This window comes from Patagioenas fasciata, chromosome 3, assembly GCF_037038585.1.
Source record: "Patagioenas fasciata isolate bPatFas1 chromosome 3, bPatFas1.hap1, whole genome shotgun sequence".
Classification (NCBI taxonomy): Eukaryota; Metazoa; Chordata; class Aves; order Columbiformes; family Columbidae; genus Patagioenas; species Patagioenas fasciata.
This window is the reverse complement of record NC_092522.1, coordinates 12,299,228-12,316,650: the sequence shown is the minus strand read 5'-3', so window position 1 is coordinate 12,316,650 and position 17,423 is coordinate 12,299,228.

Below are 17,423 nucleotides of genomic sequence, written 5' to 3'. Positions count from 1 at the left end.
CAGGTGCCTGTTTGTGTGGAGACAGTCTGTTTGAAACTGTGTTCCTCAGCGCCCGCTCTTTCTCCCCGTCGCTCCACACGCCTGGGAGTCCCTTTCTTTCTCTCCACAAGCACGTGTGTTGACTTCGTCGCACATGTGCATCTGCACAAGCGTTGAGCTCAGCAGAGCGTGTCTCTTGACACTTGATGTGCGTTGGCTGTGTCTGCGTGCTCCAGTGAAGAGAGAAACGGGAAATCATCTTGGTAGAGGCAACAAAGCAAAAGCGAGGCAGGATTGACATCTGCTCAACAGAGACGGATTCCCTGCGCTGACACAGTTCACAGTTACACGAGAAGCAATCTGAGCGCTCCATCGACCGGAGACGTGTTTCCCAAGAGGTCGTTTAGCGAGTGAACAGCAGTGTGCGCGACTTTCAGGAGTGTGCGTGGAAAGTGCCAGAATCACCAGAGCATCTGTGCAAAAGCTGCTGCCTCTGTGACCGCATTGAGGCACGTTCCCGTGTCTGCGAGTATATAGACGGCTCTTTCGCGTTCGCTCCGAGGGAAACGGTCCGCTATTGCTTCTGTGCGTACAGACGCGATTCCCTTGTCTCTTGCGAACACAGGGAACTCTGTGCATCCAAATCTACAGGCTAAGGACGCGTCTGCATATGTTTTGGTGAACAATCGAGTGTGCGTGTTCTGACAGCTGCCTCTATGCAGACGCCTCCACAGAGCCACTTCTGAATGCCCCGCAGCCCAGGACTGAATGGATACACTAACAAGTGCACCGGTGTGAGCAACCACATATGCAGAAGGACGTCTTTCATCTCACAGAAGCGCGAACGTCTTGGCGTTCAAGCACATGGCAGAAACAAGGTGTGAACAGATGAGCTGCTGCTATTTTCTCCGTTCGGCATGCTTCGTTGTAGCTCTCTTGCCGGTCGCCGGCTTAGCGGCTTGCTTTGCGCGACTAGGACTGGGGAGTGAAGGAGATAGCGCCGGAAACCTTGCCTTTTGCCTTCTTCGGCGCTGGAACCTGGTTGCTGCGCCTTCTCTTTGTCCATGTGCACACACACGATTCCTCAGCGAAAACCATGCAGAAACCTTACCTCGAGCACCCAGGGATGTGCACCCAGCACCACGTGCACGCACACGCAGCTAGAGAAAAGCACCTACCTTTTCACACACTGATGCCTAAGCAAACGCGTGGCCACACACACGCACACATCCGCAAGCGCGCCTACTCCCATCTATTGAGGGAAAGACGGACGAGCAACGTCCTGACAGGCTTGAGGGGAAAAACGTCCGTTGATGGTTGGCGTACTGCACGCCCGCCTACGGGGCTGCAGGGGAATCCACATTTGGAAGGTACCTGAAGATGTGTGCCTGTTCTTGGAGCTCCGCTAGTAGGGTAGCAAAGACACTCGTAGGCAGTACTGAATGCTGCTCCGTGCTACTTCTCCTCCGCTGGCAAATGCTTCACAGTCGCCCGAGGAAAGACGTTTAACAATCGATCTCCAAGAGAAACGAAACACATGATGCCATAAGGCGAAAGAATAGCAGGGCATCTCTTCACAAGCTTGTCCCTGATCTATAGCTGAGGGCAAACACTTGTGTGCTTGTGGGAGAGCCTGTGTCTTTCCTGGAAGCGTTTGGGAGTTTTGCTCAGACGCGTGTTTCCTCAAGTTCAAGAATCAAGATCTAGGATACCTGCAGACAGGTGCCTGTTTGTGTGGAGACAGTCTGTTTGAAACTGTGTTCCTCAGCGCCCGCTCTTTCTCCCCGTCGCTCCACACGCCTGGGAGTCCCTTTCTTTCTCTCCACAAGCACGTGTGTTGACTTCGTCGCACATGTGCATCTGCACAAGCGTTGAGCTCAGCAGAGCGTGTCTCTTGACACTTGATGTGCGTTGGCTGTGTCTGCGTGCTCCAGTGAAGAGAGAAACGGGAAATCATCTTGGTAGAGGCAACAAAGCAAAAGCGAGGCAGGATTGACATCTGCTCAACAGAGACGGATTCCCTGCGCTGACACAGTTCACAGTTACACGAGAAGCAATCTGAGCGCTCCATCGACCGGAGACGTGTTTCCCAAGAGGTCGTTTAGCGAGTGAACAGCAGTGTGCGCGACTTTCAGGAGTGTGCGTGGAAAGTGCCAGAATCACCAGAGCATCTGTGCAAAAGCTGCTGCCTCTGTGACCGCATTGAGGCACGTTCCCGTGTCTGCGAGTATATAGACGGCTCTTTCGCGTTCGCTCCGAGGGAAACGGTCCGCTATTGCTTCTGTGCGTACAGACGCGATTCCCTTGTCTCTTGCGAACACAGGGAACTCTGTGCATCCAAATCTACAGGCTAAGGACGCGTCTGCATATGTTTTGGTGAACAATCGAGTGTGCGTGTTCTGACAGCTGCCTCTATGCAGACGCCTCCACAGAGCCACTTCTGAATGCCCCGCAGCCCAGGACTGAATGGATACACTAACAAGTGCACCGGTGTGAGCAACCACATATGCAGAAGGACGTCTTTCATCTCACAGAAGCGCGAACGTCTTGGCGTTCAAGCACATGGCAGAAACAAGGTGTGAACAGATGAGCTGCTGCTATTTTCTCCGTTCGGCATGCTTCGTTGTAGCTCTCTTGCCGGTCGCCGGCTTAGCGGCTTGCTTTGCGCGACTAGGACTGGGGAGTGAAGGAGATAGCGCCGGAAACCTTGCCTTTTGCCTTCTTCGGCGCTGGAACCTGGTTGCTGCGCCTTCTCTTTGTCCATGTGCACACACACGATTCCTCAGCGAAAACCATGCAGAAACCTTACCTCGAGCACCCAGGGATGTGCACCCAGCACCACGTGCACGCACACGCAGCTAGAGAAAAGCACCTACCTTTTCACACACTGATGCCTAAGCAAACGCGTGGCCACACACACGCACACATCCGCAAGCGCGCCTACTCCCATCTATTGAGGGAAAGACGGACGAGCAACGTCCTGACAGGCTTGAGGGGAAAAACGTCCGTTGATGGTTGGCGTACTGCACGCCCGCCTACGGGGCTGCAGGGGAATCCACATTTGGAAGGTACCTGAAGATGTGTGCCTGTTCTTGGAGCTCCGCTAGTAGGGTAGCAAAGACACTCGTAGGCAGTACTGAATGCTGCTCCGTGCTACTTCTCCTCCGCTGGCAAATGCTTCACAGTCGCCCGAGGAAAGACGTTTAACAATCGATCTCCAAGAGAAACGAAACACATGATGCCATAAGGCGAAAGAATAGCAGGGCATCTCTTCACAAGCTTGTCCCTGATCTATAGCTGAGGGCAAACACTTGTGTGCTTGTGGGAGAGCCTGTGTCTTTCCTGGAAGCGTTTGGGAGTTTTGCTCAGACGCGTGTTTCCTCAAGTTCAAGAATCAAGATCTAGGATACCTGCAGACAGGTGCCTGTTTGTGTGGAGACAGTCTGTTTGAAACTGTGTTCCTCAGCGCCCGCTCTTTCTCCCCGTCGCTCCACACGCCTGGGAGTCCCTTTCTTTCTCTCCACAAGCACGTGTGTTGACTTCGTCGCACATGTGCATCTGCACAAGCGTTGAGCTCAGCAGAGCGTGTCTCTTGACACTTGATGTGCGTTGGCTGTGTCTGCGTGCTCCAGTGAAGAGAGAAACGGGAAATCATCTTGGTAGAGGCAACAAAGCAAAAGCGAGGCAGGATTGACATCTGCTCAACAGAGACGGATTCCCTGCGCTGACACAGTTCACAGTTACACGAGAAGCAATCTGAGCGCTCCATCGACCGGAGACGTGTTTCCCAAGAGGTCGTTTAGCGAGTGAACAGCAGTGTGCGCGACTTTCAGGAGTGTGCGTGGAAAGTGCCAGAATCACCAGAGCATCTGTGCAAAAGCTGCTGCCTCTGTGACCGCATTGAGGCACGTTCCCGTGTCTGCGAGTATATAGACGGCTCTTTCGCGTTCGCTCCGAGGGAAACGGTCCGCTATTGCTTCTGTGCGTACAGACGCGATTCCCTTGTCTCTTGCGAACACAGGGAACTCTGTGCATCCAAATCTACAGGCTAAGGACGCGTCTGCATATGTTTTGGTGAACAATCGAGTGTGCGTGTTCTGACAGCTGCCTCTATGCAGACGCCTCCACAGAGCCACTTCTGAATGCCCCGCAGCCCAGGACTGAATGGATACACTAACAAGTGCACCGGTGTGAGCAACCACATATGCAGAAGGACGTCTTTCATCTCACAGAAGCGCGAACGTCTTGGCGTTCAAGCACATGGCAGAAACAAGGTGTGAACAGATGAGCTGCTGCTATTTTCTCCGTTCGGCATGCTTCGTTGTAGCTCTCTTGCCGGTCGCCGGCTTAGCGGCTTGCTTTGCGCGACTAGGACTGGGGAGTGAAGGAGATAGCGCCGGAAACCTTGCCTTTTGCCTTCTTCGGCGCTGGAACCTGGTTGCTGCGCCTTCTCTTTGTCCATGTGCACACACACGATTCCTCAGCGAAAACCATGCAGAAACCTTACCTCGAGCACCCAGGGATGTGCACCCAGCACCACGTGCACGCACACGCAGCTAGAGAAAAGCACCTACCTTTTCACACACTGATGCCTAAGCAAACGCGTGGCCACACACACGCACACATCCGCAAGCGCGCCTACTCCCATCTATTGAGGGAAAGACGGACGAGCAACGTCCTGACAGGCTTGAGGGGAAAAACGTCCGTTGATGGTTGGCGTACTGCACGCCCGCCTACGGGGCTGCAGGGGAATCCACATTTGGAAGGTACCTGAAGATGTGTGCCTGTTCTTGGAGCTCCGCTAGTAGGGTAGCAAAGACACTCGTAGGCAGTACTGAATGCTGCTCCGTGCTACTTCTCCTCCGCTGGCAAATGCTTCACAGTCGCCCGAGGAAAGACGTTTAACAATCGATCTCCAAGAGAAACGAAACACATGATGCCATAAGGCGAAAGAATAGCAGGGCATCTCTTCACAAGCTTGTCCCTGATGTATAGCTGAGGGCAAACACTTGTGTGCTTGTGGGAGAGCCTGTGTCTTTCCTGGAAGCGTTTGGGAGTTTTGCTCAGACGCGTGTTTCCTCAAGTTCAAGAATCAAGATCTAGGATACCTGCAGACAGGTGCCTGTTTGTGTGGAGACAGTCTGTTTGAAACTGTGTTCCTCAGCGCCCGCTCTTTCTCCCCGTCGCTCCACACGCCTGGGAGTCCCTTTCTTTCTCTCCACAAGCACGTGTGTTGACTTCGTCGCACATGTGCATCTGCACAAGCGTTGAGCTCAGCAGAGCGTGTCTCTTGACACTTGATGTGCGTTGGCTGTGTCTGCGTGCTCCAGTGAAGAGAGAAACGGGAAATCATCTTGGTAGAGGCAACAAAGCAAAAGCGAGGCAGGATTGACATCTGCTCAACAGAGACGGATTCCCTGCGCTGACACAGTTCACAGTTACACGAGAAGCAATCTGAGCGGTCCATCGACCGGAGACGTGTTTCCCAAGAGGTCGTTTAGCGAGTGAACAGCAGTGTGCGCGACTTTCAGGAGTGTGCGTGGAAAGTGCCAGAATCACCAGAGCATCTGTGCAAAAGCTGCTGCCTCTGTGACCGCATTGAGGCACGTTCCCGTGTCTGCGAGTATATAGACGGCTCTTTCGCGTTCGCTCCGAGGGAAACGGTCCGCTATTGCTTCTGTGCGTACAGACGCGATTCCCTTGTCTCTTGCGAACACAGGGAACTCTGTGCATCCAAATCTACAGGCTAAGGACGCGTCTGCATATGTTTTGGTGAACAATCGAGTGTGCGTGTTCTGACAGCTGCCTCTATGCAGACGCCTCCACAGAGCCACTTCTGAATGCCCCGCAGCCCAGGACTGAATGGATACACTAACAAGTGCACCGGTGTGAGCAACCACATATGCAGAAGGACGTCTTTCATCTCACAGAAGCGCGAACGTCTTGGCGTTCAAGCACATGGCAGAAACAAGGTGTGAACAGATGAGCTGCTGCTATTTTCTCCGTTCGGCATGCTTCGTTGTAGCTCTCTTGCCGGTCGCCGGCTTAGCGGCTTGCTTTGCGCGACTAGGACTGGGGAGTGAAGGAGATAGCGCCGGAAACCTTGCCTTTTGCCTTCTTCGGCGCTGGAACCTGGTTGCTGCGCCTTCTCTTTGTCCATGTGCACACACACGATTCCTCAGCGAAAACCATGCAGAAACCTTACCTCGAGCACCCAGGGATGTGCACCCAGCACCACGTGCACGCACACGCAGCTAGAGAAAAGCACCTACCTTTTCACACACTGATGCCTAAGCAAACGCGTGGCCACACACACGCACACATCCGCAAGCGCGCCTACTCCCATCTATTGAGGGAAAGACGGACGAGCAACGTCCTGACAGGCTTGAGGGGAAAAACGTCCGTTGATGGTTGGCGTACTGCACGCCCGCCTACGGGGCTGCAGGGGAATCCACATTTGGAAGGTACCTGAAGATGTGTGCCTGTTCTTGGAGCTCCGCTAGTAGGGTAGCAAAGACACTCGTAGGCAGTACTGAATGCTGCTCCGTGCTACTTCTCCTCCGCTGGCAAATGCTTCACAGTCGCCCGAGGAAAGACGTTTAACAATCGATCTCCAAGAGAAACGAAACACATGATGCCATAAGGCGAAAGAATAGCAGGGCATCTCTTCACAAGCTTGTCCCTGATGTATAGCTGAGGGCAAACACTTGTGTGCTTGTGGGAGAGCCTGTGTCTTTCCTGGAAGCGTTTGGGAGTTTTGCTCAGACGCGTGTTTCCTCAAGTTCAAGAATCAAGATCTAGGATACCTGCAGACAGGTGCCTGTTTGTGTGGAGACAGTCTGTTTGAAACTGTGTTCCTCAGCGCCCGCTCTTTCTCCCCGTCGCTCCACACGCCTGGGAGTCCCTTTCTTTCTCTCCACAAGCACGTGTGTTGACTTCGTCGCACATGTGCATCTGCACAAGCGTTGAGCTCAGCAGAGCGTGTCTCTTGACACTTGATGTGCGTTGGCTGTGTCTGCGTGCTCCAGTGAAGAGAGAAACGGGAAATCATCTTGGTAGAGGCAACAAAGCAAAAGCGAGGCAGGATTGACATCTGCTCAACAGAGACGGATTCCCTGCGCTGACACAGTTCACAGTTACACGAGAAGCAATCTGAGCGGTCCATCGACCGGAGACGTGTTTCCCAAGAGGTCGTTTAGCGAGTGAACAGCAGTGTGCGCGACTTTCAGGAGTGTGCGTGGAAAGTGCCAGAATCACCAGAGCATCTGTGCAAAAGCTGCTGCCTCTGTGACCGCATTGAGGCACGTTCCCGTGTCTGCGAGTATATAGACGGCTCTTTCGCGTTCGCTCCGAGGGAAACGGTCCGCTATTGCTTCTGTGCGTACAGACGCGATTCCCTTGTCTCTTGCGAACACAGGGAACTCTGTGCATCCAAATCTACAGGCTAAGGACGCGTCTGCATATGTTTTGGTGAACAATCGAGTGTGCGTGTTCTGACAGCTGCCTCTATGCAGACGTCTCCACAGAGCCACTTCTGAATGCCCCGCAGCCCAGGACTGAATGGATACACTAACAAGTGCACCGGTGTGAGCAACCACATATGCAGAAGGACGTCTTTCATCTCACAGAAGCGCGAACGTCTTGGCGTTCAAGCACATGGCAGAAACAAGGTGTGAACAGATGCGCTGCTGCTATTTTCTCCGTTCGGCATGCTTCGTTGTAGCTCTCTTGCCGGTCGCCGGCTTAGCGGCTTGCTTTGCGCGACTAGGACTGGGGAGTGAAGGAGATAGCGCCGGAAACCTTGCCTTTTGCCTTCTTCGGCGCTGGAACCTGGTTGCTGCGCCTTCTCTTTGTCCATGTGCACACACACGATTCCTCAGCGAAAACCATGCAGAAACCTTACCTCGAGCACCCAGGGATGTGCACCCAGCACCACGTGCACGCACACGCAGCTAGAGAAAAGCACCTACCTTTTCACACACTGATGCCTAAGCAAACGCGTGGCCACACACACGCACACATCCGCAAGCGCGCCTACTCCCATCTATTGAGGGAAAGACGGACGAGCAACGTCCTGACAGGCTTGAGGGGAAAAACGTCCGTTGATGGTTGGCGTACTGCACGCCCGCCTACGGGGCTGCAGGGGAATCCACATTTGGAAGGTACCTGAAGATGTGTGCCTGTTCTTGGAGCTCCGCTAGTAGGGTAGCAAAGACACTCGTAGGCAGTACTGAATGCTGCTCCGTGCTACTTCTCCTCCGCTGGCAAATGCTTCACAGTCGCCCGAGGAAAGACGTTTAACAATCGATCTCCAAGAGAAACGAAACACATGATGCCATAAGGCGAAAGAATAGCAGGGCATCTCTTCACAAGCTTGTCCCTGATGTATAGCTGAGGGCAAACACTTGTGTGCTTGTGGGAGAGCCTGTGTCTTTCCTGGAAGCGTTTGGGAGTTTTGCTCAGACGCGTGTTTCCTCAAGTTCAAGAATCAAGATCTAGGATACCTGCAGACAGGTGCCTGTTTGTGTGGAGACAGTCTGTTTGAAACTGTGTTCCTCAGCGCCCGCTCTTTCTCCCCGTCGCTCCACACGCCTGGGAGTCCCTTTCTTTCTCTCCACAAGCACGTGTGTTGACTTCGTCGCACATGTGCATCTGCACAAGCGTTGAGCTCAGCAGAGCGTGTCTCTTGACACTTGATGTGCGTTGGCTGTGTCTGCGTGCTCCAGTGAAGAGAGAAACGGGAAATCATCTTGGTAGAGGCAACAAAGCAAAAGCGAGGCAGGATTGACATCTGCTCAACAGAGACGGATTCCCTGCGCTGACACAGTTCACAGTTACACGAGAAGCAATCTGAGCGGTCCATCGACCGGAGACGTGTTTCCCAAGAGGTCGTTTAGCGAGTGAACAGCAGTGTGCGCGACTTTCAGGAGTGTGCGTGGAAAGTGCCAGAATCACCAGAGCATCTGTGCAAAAGCTGCTGCCTCTGTGACCGCATTGAGGCACGTTCCCGTGTCTGCGAGTATATAGACGGCTCTTTCGCGTTCGCTCCGAGGGAAACGGTCCGCTATTGCTTCTGTGCGTACAGACGCGATTCCCTTGTCTCTTGCGAACACAGGGAACTCTGTGCATCCAAATCTACAGGCTAAGGACGCGTCTGCATATGTTTTGGTGAACAATCGAGTGTGCGTGTTCTGACAGCTGCCTCTATGCAGACGCCTCCACAGAGCCACTTCTGAATGCCCCGCAGCCCAGGACTGAATGGATACACTAACAAGTGCACCGGTGTGAGCAACCACATATGCAGAAGGACGTCTTTCATCTCACAGAAGCGCGAACGTCTTGGCGTTCAAGCACATGGCAGAAACAAGGTGTGAACAGATGAGCTGCTGCTATTTTCTCCGTTCGGCATGCTTCGTTGTAGCTCTCTTGCCGGTCGCCGGCTTAGCGGCTTGCTTTGCGCGACTAGGACTGGGGAGTGAAGGAGATAGCGCCGGAAACCTTGCCTTTTGCCTTCTTCGGCGCTGGAACCTGGTTGCTGCGCCTTCTCTTTGTCCATGTGCACACACACGATTCCTCAGCGAAAACCATGCAGAAACCTTACCTCGAGCACCCAGGGATGTGCACCCAGCACCACGTGCACGCACACGCAGCTAGAGAAAAGCACCTACCTTTTCACACACTGATGCCTAAGCAAACGCGTGGCCACACACACGCACACATCCGCAAGCGCGCCTACTCCCATCTATTGAGGGAAAGACGGACGAGCAACGTCCTGACAGGCTTGAGGGGAAAAACGTCCGTTGATGGTTGGCGTACTGCACGCCCGCCTACGGGGCTGCAGGGGAATCCACATTTGGAAGGTACCTGAAGATGTGTGCCTGTTCTTGGAGCTCCGCTAGTAGGGTAGCAAAGACACTCGTAGGCAGTACTGAATGCTGCTCCGTGCTACTTCTCCTCCGCTGGCAAATGCTTCACAGTCGCCCGAGGAAAGACGTTTAACAATCGATCTCCAAGAGAAACGAAACACATGATGCCATAAGGCGAAAGAATAGCAGGGCATCTCTTCACAAGCTTGTCCCTGATGTATAGCTGAGGGCAAACACTTGTGTGCTTGTGGGAGAGCCTGTGTCTTTCCTGGAAGCGTTTGGGAGTTTTGCTCAGACGCGTGTTTCCTCAAGTTCAAGAATCAAGATCTAGGATACCTGCAGACAGGTGCCTGTTTGTGTGGAGACAGTCTGTTTGAAACTGTGTTCCTCAGCGCCCGCTCTTTCTCCCCGTCGCTCCACACGCCTGGGAGTCCCTTTCTTTCTCTCCACAAGCACGTGTGTTGACTTCGTCGCACATGTGCATCTGCACAAGCGTTGAGCTCAGCAGAGCGTGTCTCTTGACACTTGATGTGCGTTGGCTGTGTCTGCGTGCTCCAGTGAAGAGAGAAACGGGAAATCATCTTGGTAGAGGCAACAAAGCAAAAGCGAGGCAGGATTGACATCTGCTCAACAGAGACGGATTCCCTGCGCTGACACAGTTCACAGTTACACGAGAAGCAATCTGAGCGGTCCATCGACCGGAGACGTGTTTCCCAAGAGGTCGTTTAGCGAGTGAACAGCAGTGTGCGCGACTTTCAGGAGTGTGCGTGGAAAGTGCCAGAATCACCAGAGCATCTGTGCAAAAGCTGCTGCCTCTGTGACCGCATTGAGGCACGTTCCCGTGTCTGCGAGTATATAGACGGCTCTTTCGCGTTCGCTCCGAGGGAAACGGTCCGCTATTGCTTCTGTGCGTACAGACGCGATTCCCTTGTCTCTTGCGAACACAGGGAACTCTGTGCATCCAAATCTACAGGCTAAGGACGCGTCTGCATATGTTTTGGTGAACAATCGAGTGTGCGTGTTCTGACAGCTGCCTCTATGCAGACGCCTCCACAGAGCCACTTCTGAATGCCCCGCAGCCCAGGACTGAATGGATACACTAACAAGTGCACCGGTGTGAGCAACCACATATGCAGAAGGACGTCTTTCATCTCACAGAAGCGCGAACGTCTTGGCGTTCAAGCACATGGCAGAAACAAGGTGTGAACAGATGAGCTGCTGCTATTTTCTCCGTTCGGCATGCTTCGTTGTAGCTCTCTTGCCGGTCGCCGGCTTAGCGGCTTGCTTTGCGCGACTAGGACTGGGGAGTGAAGGAGATAGCGCCGGAAACCTTGCCTTTTGCCTTCTTCGGCGCTGGAACCTGGTTGCTGCGCCTTCTCTTTGTCCATGTGCACACACACGATTCCTCAGCGAAAACCATGCAGAAACCTTACCTCGAGCACCCAGGGATGGGCACCCAGCACCACGTGCACGCACACGCAGCTAGAGAAAAGCACCTACCTTTTCACACACTGATGCCTAAGCAAACGCGTGGCCACACACACGCACACATCCGCAAGCGCGCCTACTCCCATCTATTGAGGGAAAGACGGACGAGCAACGTCCTGACAGGCTTGAGGGGAAAAACGTCCGTTGATGGTTGGCGTACTGCACGCCCGCCTACGGGGCTGCAGGGGAATCCACATTTGGAAGGTACCTGAAGATGTGTGCCTGTTCTTGGAGCTCCGCTAGTAGGGTAGCAAAGACACTCGTAGGCAGTACTGAATGCTGCTCCGTGCTACTTCTCCTCCGCTGGCAAATGCTTCACAGTCGCCCGAGGAAAGACGTTTAACAATCGATCTCCAAGAGAAACGAAACACATGATGCCATAAGGCGAAAGAATAGCAGGGCATCTCTTCACAAGCTTGTCCCTGATCTATAGCTGAGGGCAAACACTTGTGTGCTTGTGGGAGAGCCTGTGTCTTTCCTGGAAGCGTTTGGGAGTTTTGCTCAGACGCGTGTTTCCTCAAGTTCAAGAATCAAGATCTAGGATACCTGCAGACAGGTGCCTGTTTGTGTGGAGACAGTCTGTTTGAAACTGTGTTCCTCAGCGCCCGCTCTTTCTCCCCGTCGCTCCACACGCCTGGGAGTCCCTTTCTTTCTCTCCACAAGCACGTGTGTTGACTTCGTCGCACATGTGCATCTGCACAAGCGTTGAGCTCAGCAGAGCGTGTCTCTTGACACTTGATGTGCGTTGGCTGTGTCTGCGTGCTCCAGTGAAGAGAGAAACGGGAAATCATCTTGGTAGAGGCAACAAAGCAAAAGCGAGGCAGGATTGACATCTGCTCAACAGAGACGGATTCCCTGCGCTGACACAGTTCACAGTTACACGAGAAGCAATCTGAGCGGTCCATCGACCGGAGACGTGTTTCCCAAGAGGTCGTTTAGCGAGTGAACAGCAGTGTGCGCGACTTTCAGGAGTGTGCGTGGAAAGTGCCAGAATCACCAGAGCATCTGTGCAAAAGCTGCTGCCTCTGTGACCGCATTGAGGCACGTTCCCGTGTCTGCGAGCATATAGACGGCTCTTTCGCGTTCGCTCCGAGGGAAACGGTCCGCTATTGCTTCTGTGCGTACAGACGCGATTCCCTTGTCTCTTGCGAACACAGGGAACTCTGTGCATCCAAATCTACAGGCTAAGGACGCGTCTGCATATGTTTTGGTGAACAATCGAGTGTGCGTGTTCTGACAGCTGCCTCTATGCAGACGTCTCCACAGATCCACTTCTGAATGCCCCGCAGCCCAGGACTGAATGGATACACTAACAAGTGCACCGGTGTGAGCAACCACATATGCAGAAGGACGTCTTTCATCTCACAGAAGCGCGAACGTCTTGGCGTTCAAGCACATGGCAGAAACAAGGTGTGAACAGATGAGCTGCTGCTATTTTCTCCGTTCGGCATGCTTCGTTGTAGCTCTCTTGCCTGTCGCCGGCTTAGCGGCTTGCTTTGCACGACTAGGACTGGGGAGTGAAGGAGATAGCGCCGGAAACCTTGCCTTTTGCCTTCTTCGGCGCTGGAACCTGGTTGCTGCGCCTTCTCTTTGTCCATGTGCACACACACGATTCCTCAGCGAAAACCATGCAGAAACCTTACCTCGAGCACCCAGGGATGGGCACCCAGCACCACGTGCACGCACACGCAGCTAGAGAAAAGCACCTACCTTTTCACACACTGATGCCTAAGCAAACGCGTGGCCACACACACGCACACATCCGCAAGCGCGCCTACTCCCATCTATTGAGGGAAAGACGGACGAGCAACGTCCTGACAGGCTTGAGGGGAAAAACGTCCGTTGATGGTTGGCGTACTGCACGCCCGCCTACGGGGCTGCAGGGGAATCCACATTTGGAAGGTACCTGAAGATGTGTGCCTGTTCTTGGAGCTCCGCTAGTAGGGTAGCAAAGACACTCGTAGGCAGTACTGAATGCTGCTCCGTGCTACTTCTCCTCCGCTGGCAAATGCTTCACAGTCGCCCGAGGAAAGACGTTTAACAATCGATCTCCAAGAGAAACGAAACACATGATGCCATAAGGCGAAAGAATAGCAGGGCATCTCTTCACAAGCTTGTCCCTGATGTATAGCTGAGGGCAAACACTTGTGTGCTTGTGGGAGAGCCTGTGTCTTTCCTGGAAGCGTTTGGGAGTTTTGCTCAGACGCGTGTTTCCTCAAGTTCAAGAATCAAGATCTAGGATACCTGCAGACAGGTGCCTGTTTGTGTGGAGACAGTCTGTTTGAAACTGTGTTCCTCAGCGCCCGCTCTTTCTCCCCGTCGCTCCACACGCCTGGGAGTCCCTTTCTTTCTCTCCACAAGCACGTGTGTTGACTTCGTCGCACATGTGCATCTGCACAAGCGTTGAGCTCAGCAGAGCGTGTCTCTTGACACTTGATGTGCGTTGGCTGTGTCTGCGTGCTCCAGTGAAGAGAGAAACGGGAAATCATCTTGGTAGAGGCAACAAAGCAAAAGCGAGGCAGGATTGACATCTGCTCAACAGAGACGGATTCCCTGCGCTGACACAGTTCACAGTTACACGAGAAGCAATCTGAGCGGTCCATCGACCGGAGACGTGTTTCCCAAGAGGTCGTTTAGCGAGTGAACAGCAGTGTGCGCGACTTTCAGGAGTGTGCGTGGAAAGTGCCAGAATCACCAGAGCATCTGTGCAAAAGCTGCTGCCTCTGTGACCGCATTGAGGCACGTTCCCGTGTCTGCGAGTATATAGACGGCTCTTTCGCGTTCGCTCCGAGGGAAACGGTCCGCTATTGCTTCTGTGCGTACAGACGCGATTCCCTTGTCTCTTGCGAACACAGGGAACTCTGTGCATCCAAATCTACAGGCTAAGGACGCGTCTGCATATGTTTTGGTGAACAATCGAGTGTGCGTGTTCTGACAGCTGCCTCTATGCAGACGCCTCCACAGAGCCACTTCTGAATGCCCCGCAGCCCAGGACTGAATGGATACACTAACAAGTGCACCGGTGTGAGCAACCACATATGCAGAAGGACGTCTTTCATCTCACAGAAGCGCGAACGTCTTGGCGTTCAAGCACATGGCAGAAACAAGGTGTGAACAGATGAGCTGCTGCTATTTTCTCCGTTCGGCATGCTTCGTTGTAGCTCTCTTGCCGGTCGCCGGCTTAGCGGCTTGCTTTGCGCGACTAGGACTGGGGAGTGAAGGAGATAGCGCCGGAAACCTTGCCTTTTGCCTTCTTCGGCGCTGGAACCTGGTTGCTGCGCCTTCTCTTTGTCCATGTGCACACACACGATTCCTCAGCGAAAACCATGCAGAAACCTTACCTCGAGCACCCAGGGATGGGCACCCAGCACCACGTGCACGCACACGCAGCTAGAGAAAAGCACCTACCTTTTCACACACTGATGCCTAAGCAAACGCGTGGCCACACACACGCACACATCCGCAAGCGCGCCTACTCCCATCTATTGAGGGAAAGACGGACGAGCAACGTCCTGACAGGCTTGAGGGGAAAAACGTCCGTTGATGGTTGGCGTACTGCACGCCCGCCTACGGGGCTGCAGGGGAATCCACATTTGGAAGGTACCTGAAGATGTGTGCCTGTTCTTGGAGCTCCGCTAGTAGGGTAGCAAAGACACTCGTAGGCAGTACTGAATGCTGCTCCGTGCTACTTCTCCTCCGCTGGCAAATGCTTCACAGTCGCCCGAGGAAAGACGTTTAACAATCGATCTCCAAGAGAAACGAAACACATGATGCCATAAGGCGAAAGAATAGCAGGGCATCTCTTCACAAGCTTGTCCCTGATGTATAGCTGAGGGCAAACACTTGTGTGCTTGTGGGAGAGCCTGTGTCTTTCCTGGAAGCGTTTGGGAGTTTTGCTCAGACGCGTGTTTCCTCAAGTTCAAGAATCAAGATCTAGGATACCTGCAGACAGGTGCCTGTTTGTGTGGAGACAGTCTGTTTGAAACTGTGTTCCTCAGCGCCCGCTCTTTCTCCCCGTCGCTCCACACGCCTGGGAGTCCCTTTCTTTCTCTCCACAAGCACGTGTGTTGACTTCGTCGCACATGTGCATCTGCACAAGCGTTGAGCTCAGCAGAGCGTGTCTCTTGACACTTGATGTGCGTTGGCTGTGTCTGCGTGCTCCAGTGAAGAGAGAAACGGGAAATCATCTTGGTAGAGGCAACAAAGCAAAAGCGAGGCAGGATTGACATCTGCTCAACAGAGACGGATTCCCTGCGCTGACACAGTTCACAGTTACACGAGAAGCAATCTGAGCGGTCCATCGACCGGAGACGTGTTTCCCAAGAGGTCGTTTAGCGAGTGAACAGCAGTGTGCGCGACTTTCAGGAGTGTGCGTGGAAAGTGCCAGAATCACCAGAGCATCTGTGCAAAAGCTGCTGCCTCTGTGACCGCATTGAGGCACGTTCCCGTGTCTGCGAGTATATAGACGGCTCTTTCGCGTTCGCTCCGAGGGAAACGGTCCGCTATTGCTTCTGTGCGTACAGACGCGATTCCCTTGTCTCTTGCGAACACAGGGAACTCTGTGCATCCAAATCTACAGGCTAAGGACGCGTCTGCATATGTTTTGGTGAACAATCGAGTGTGCGTGTTCTGACAGCTGCCTCTATGCAGACGCCTCCACAGAGCCACTTCTGAATGCCCCGCAGCCCAGGACTGAATGGATACACTAACAAGTGCACCGGTGTGAGCAACCACATATGCAGAAGGACGTCTTTCATCTCACAGAAGCGCGAACGTCTTGGCGTTCAAGCACATGGCAGAAACAAGGTGTGAACAGATGAGCTGCTGCTATTTTCTCCGTTCGGCATGCTTCGTTGTAGCTCTCTTGCCGGTCGCCGGCTTAGCGGCTTGCTTTGCGCGACTAGGACTGGGGAGTGAAGGAGATAGCGCCGGAAACCTTGCCTTTTGCCTTCTTCGGCGCTGGAACCTGGTTGCTGCGCCTTCTCTTTGTCCATGTGCACACACACGATTCCTCAGCGAAAACCATGCAGAAACCTTACCTCGAGCACCCAGGGATGTGCACCCAGCACCACGTGCACGCACACGCAGCTAGAGAAAAGCACCTACCTTTTCACACACTGATGCCTAAGCAAACGCGTGGCCACACACACGCACACATCCGCAAGCGCGCCTACTCCCATCTATCGAGGGAAAGACGGACGAGCAACGTCCTGACAGGCTTGAGGGGAAAAACGTCCGTTGATGGTTGGCGTACTGCACGCCCGCCTACGGGGCTGCAGGGGAATCCACATTTGGAAGGTACCTGAAGATGTGTGCCTGTTCTTGGAGCTCCGCTAGTAGGGTAGCAAAGACACTCGTAGGCAGTACTGAATGCTGCTCCGTGCTACTTCTCCTCCGCTGGCAAATGCTTCACAGTCGCCCGAGGAAAGACGTTTAACAATCGATCTCCAAGAGAAACGAAACACATGATGCCATAAGGCGAAAGAATAGCAGGGCATCTCTTCACAAGCTTGTCCCTGATCTATAGCTGAGGGCAAACACTTGTGTGCTTGTGGGAGAGCCTGTGTCTTTCCTGGAAGCGTTTGGGAGTTTTGCTCAGACGCGTGTTTCCTCAAGTTCAAGAATCAAGATCTAGGATACCTGCAGACAGGTGCCTGTTTGTGTGGAGACAGTCTGTTTGAAACTGTGTTCCTCAGCGCCCGCTCTTTCTCCCCGTCGCTCCACACGCCTGGGAGTCCCTTTCTTTCTCTCCACAAGCACGTGTGTTGACTTCGTCGCACATGTGCATCTGCACAAGCGTTGAGCTCAGCAGAGCGTGTCTCTTGACACTTGATGTGCGTTGGCTGTGTCTGCGTGCTCCAGTGAAGAGAGAAACGGGAAATCATCTTGGTAGAGGCAACAAAGCAAAAGCGAGGCAGGATTGACATCTGCTCAACAGAGACGGATTCCCTGCGCTGACACAGTTCACAGTTACACGAGAAGCAATCTGAGCGCTCCATCGACCGGAGACGTGTTTCCCAAGAGGTCGTTTAGCGAGTGAACAGCAGTGTGCGCGACTTTCAGGAGTGTGCGTGGAAAGTGCCAGAATCA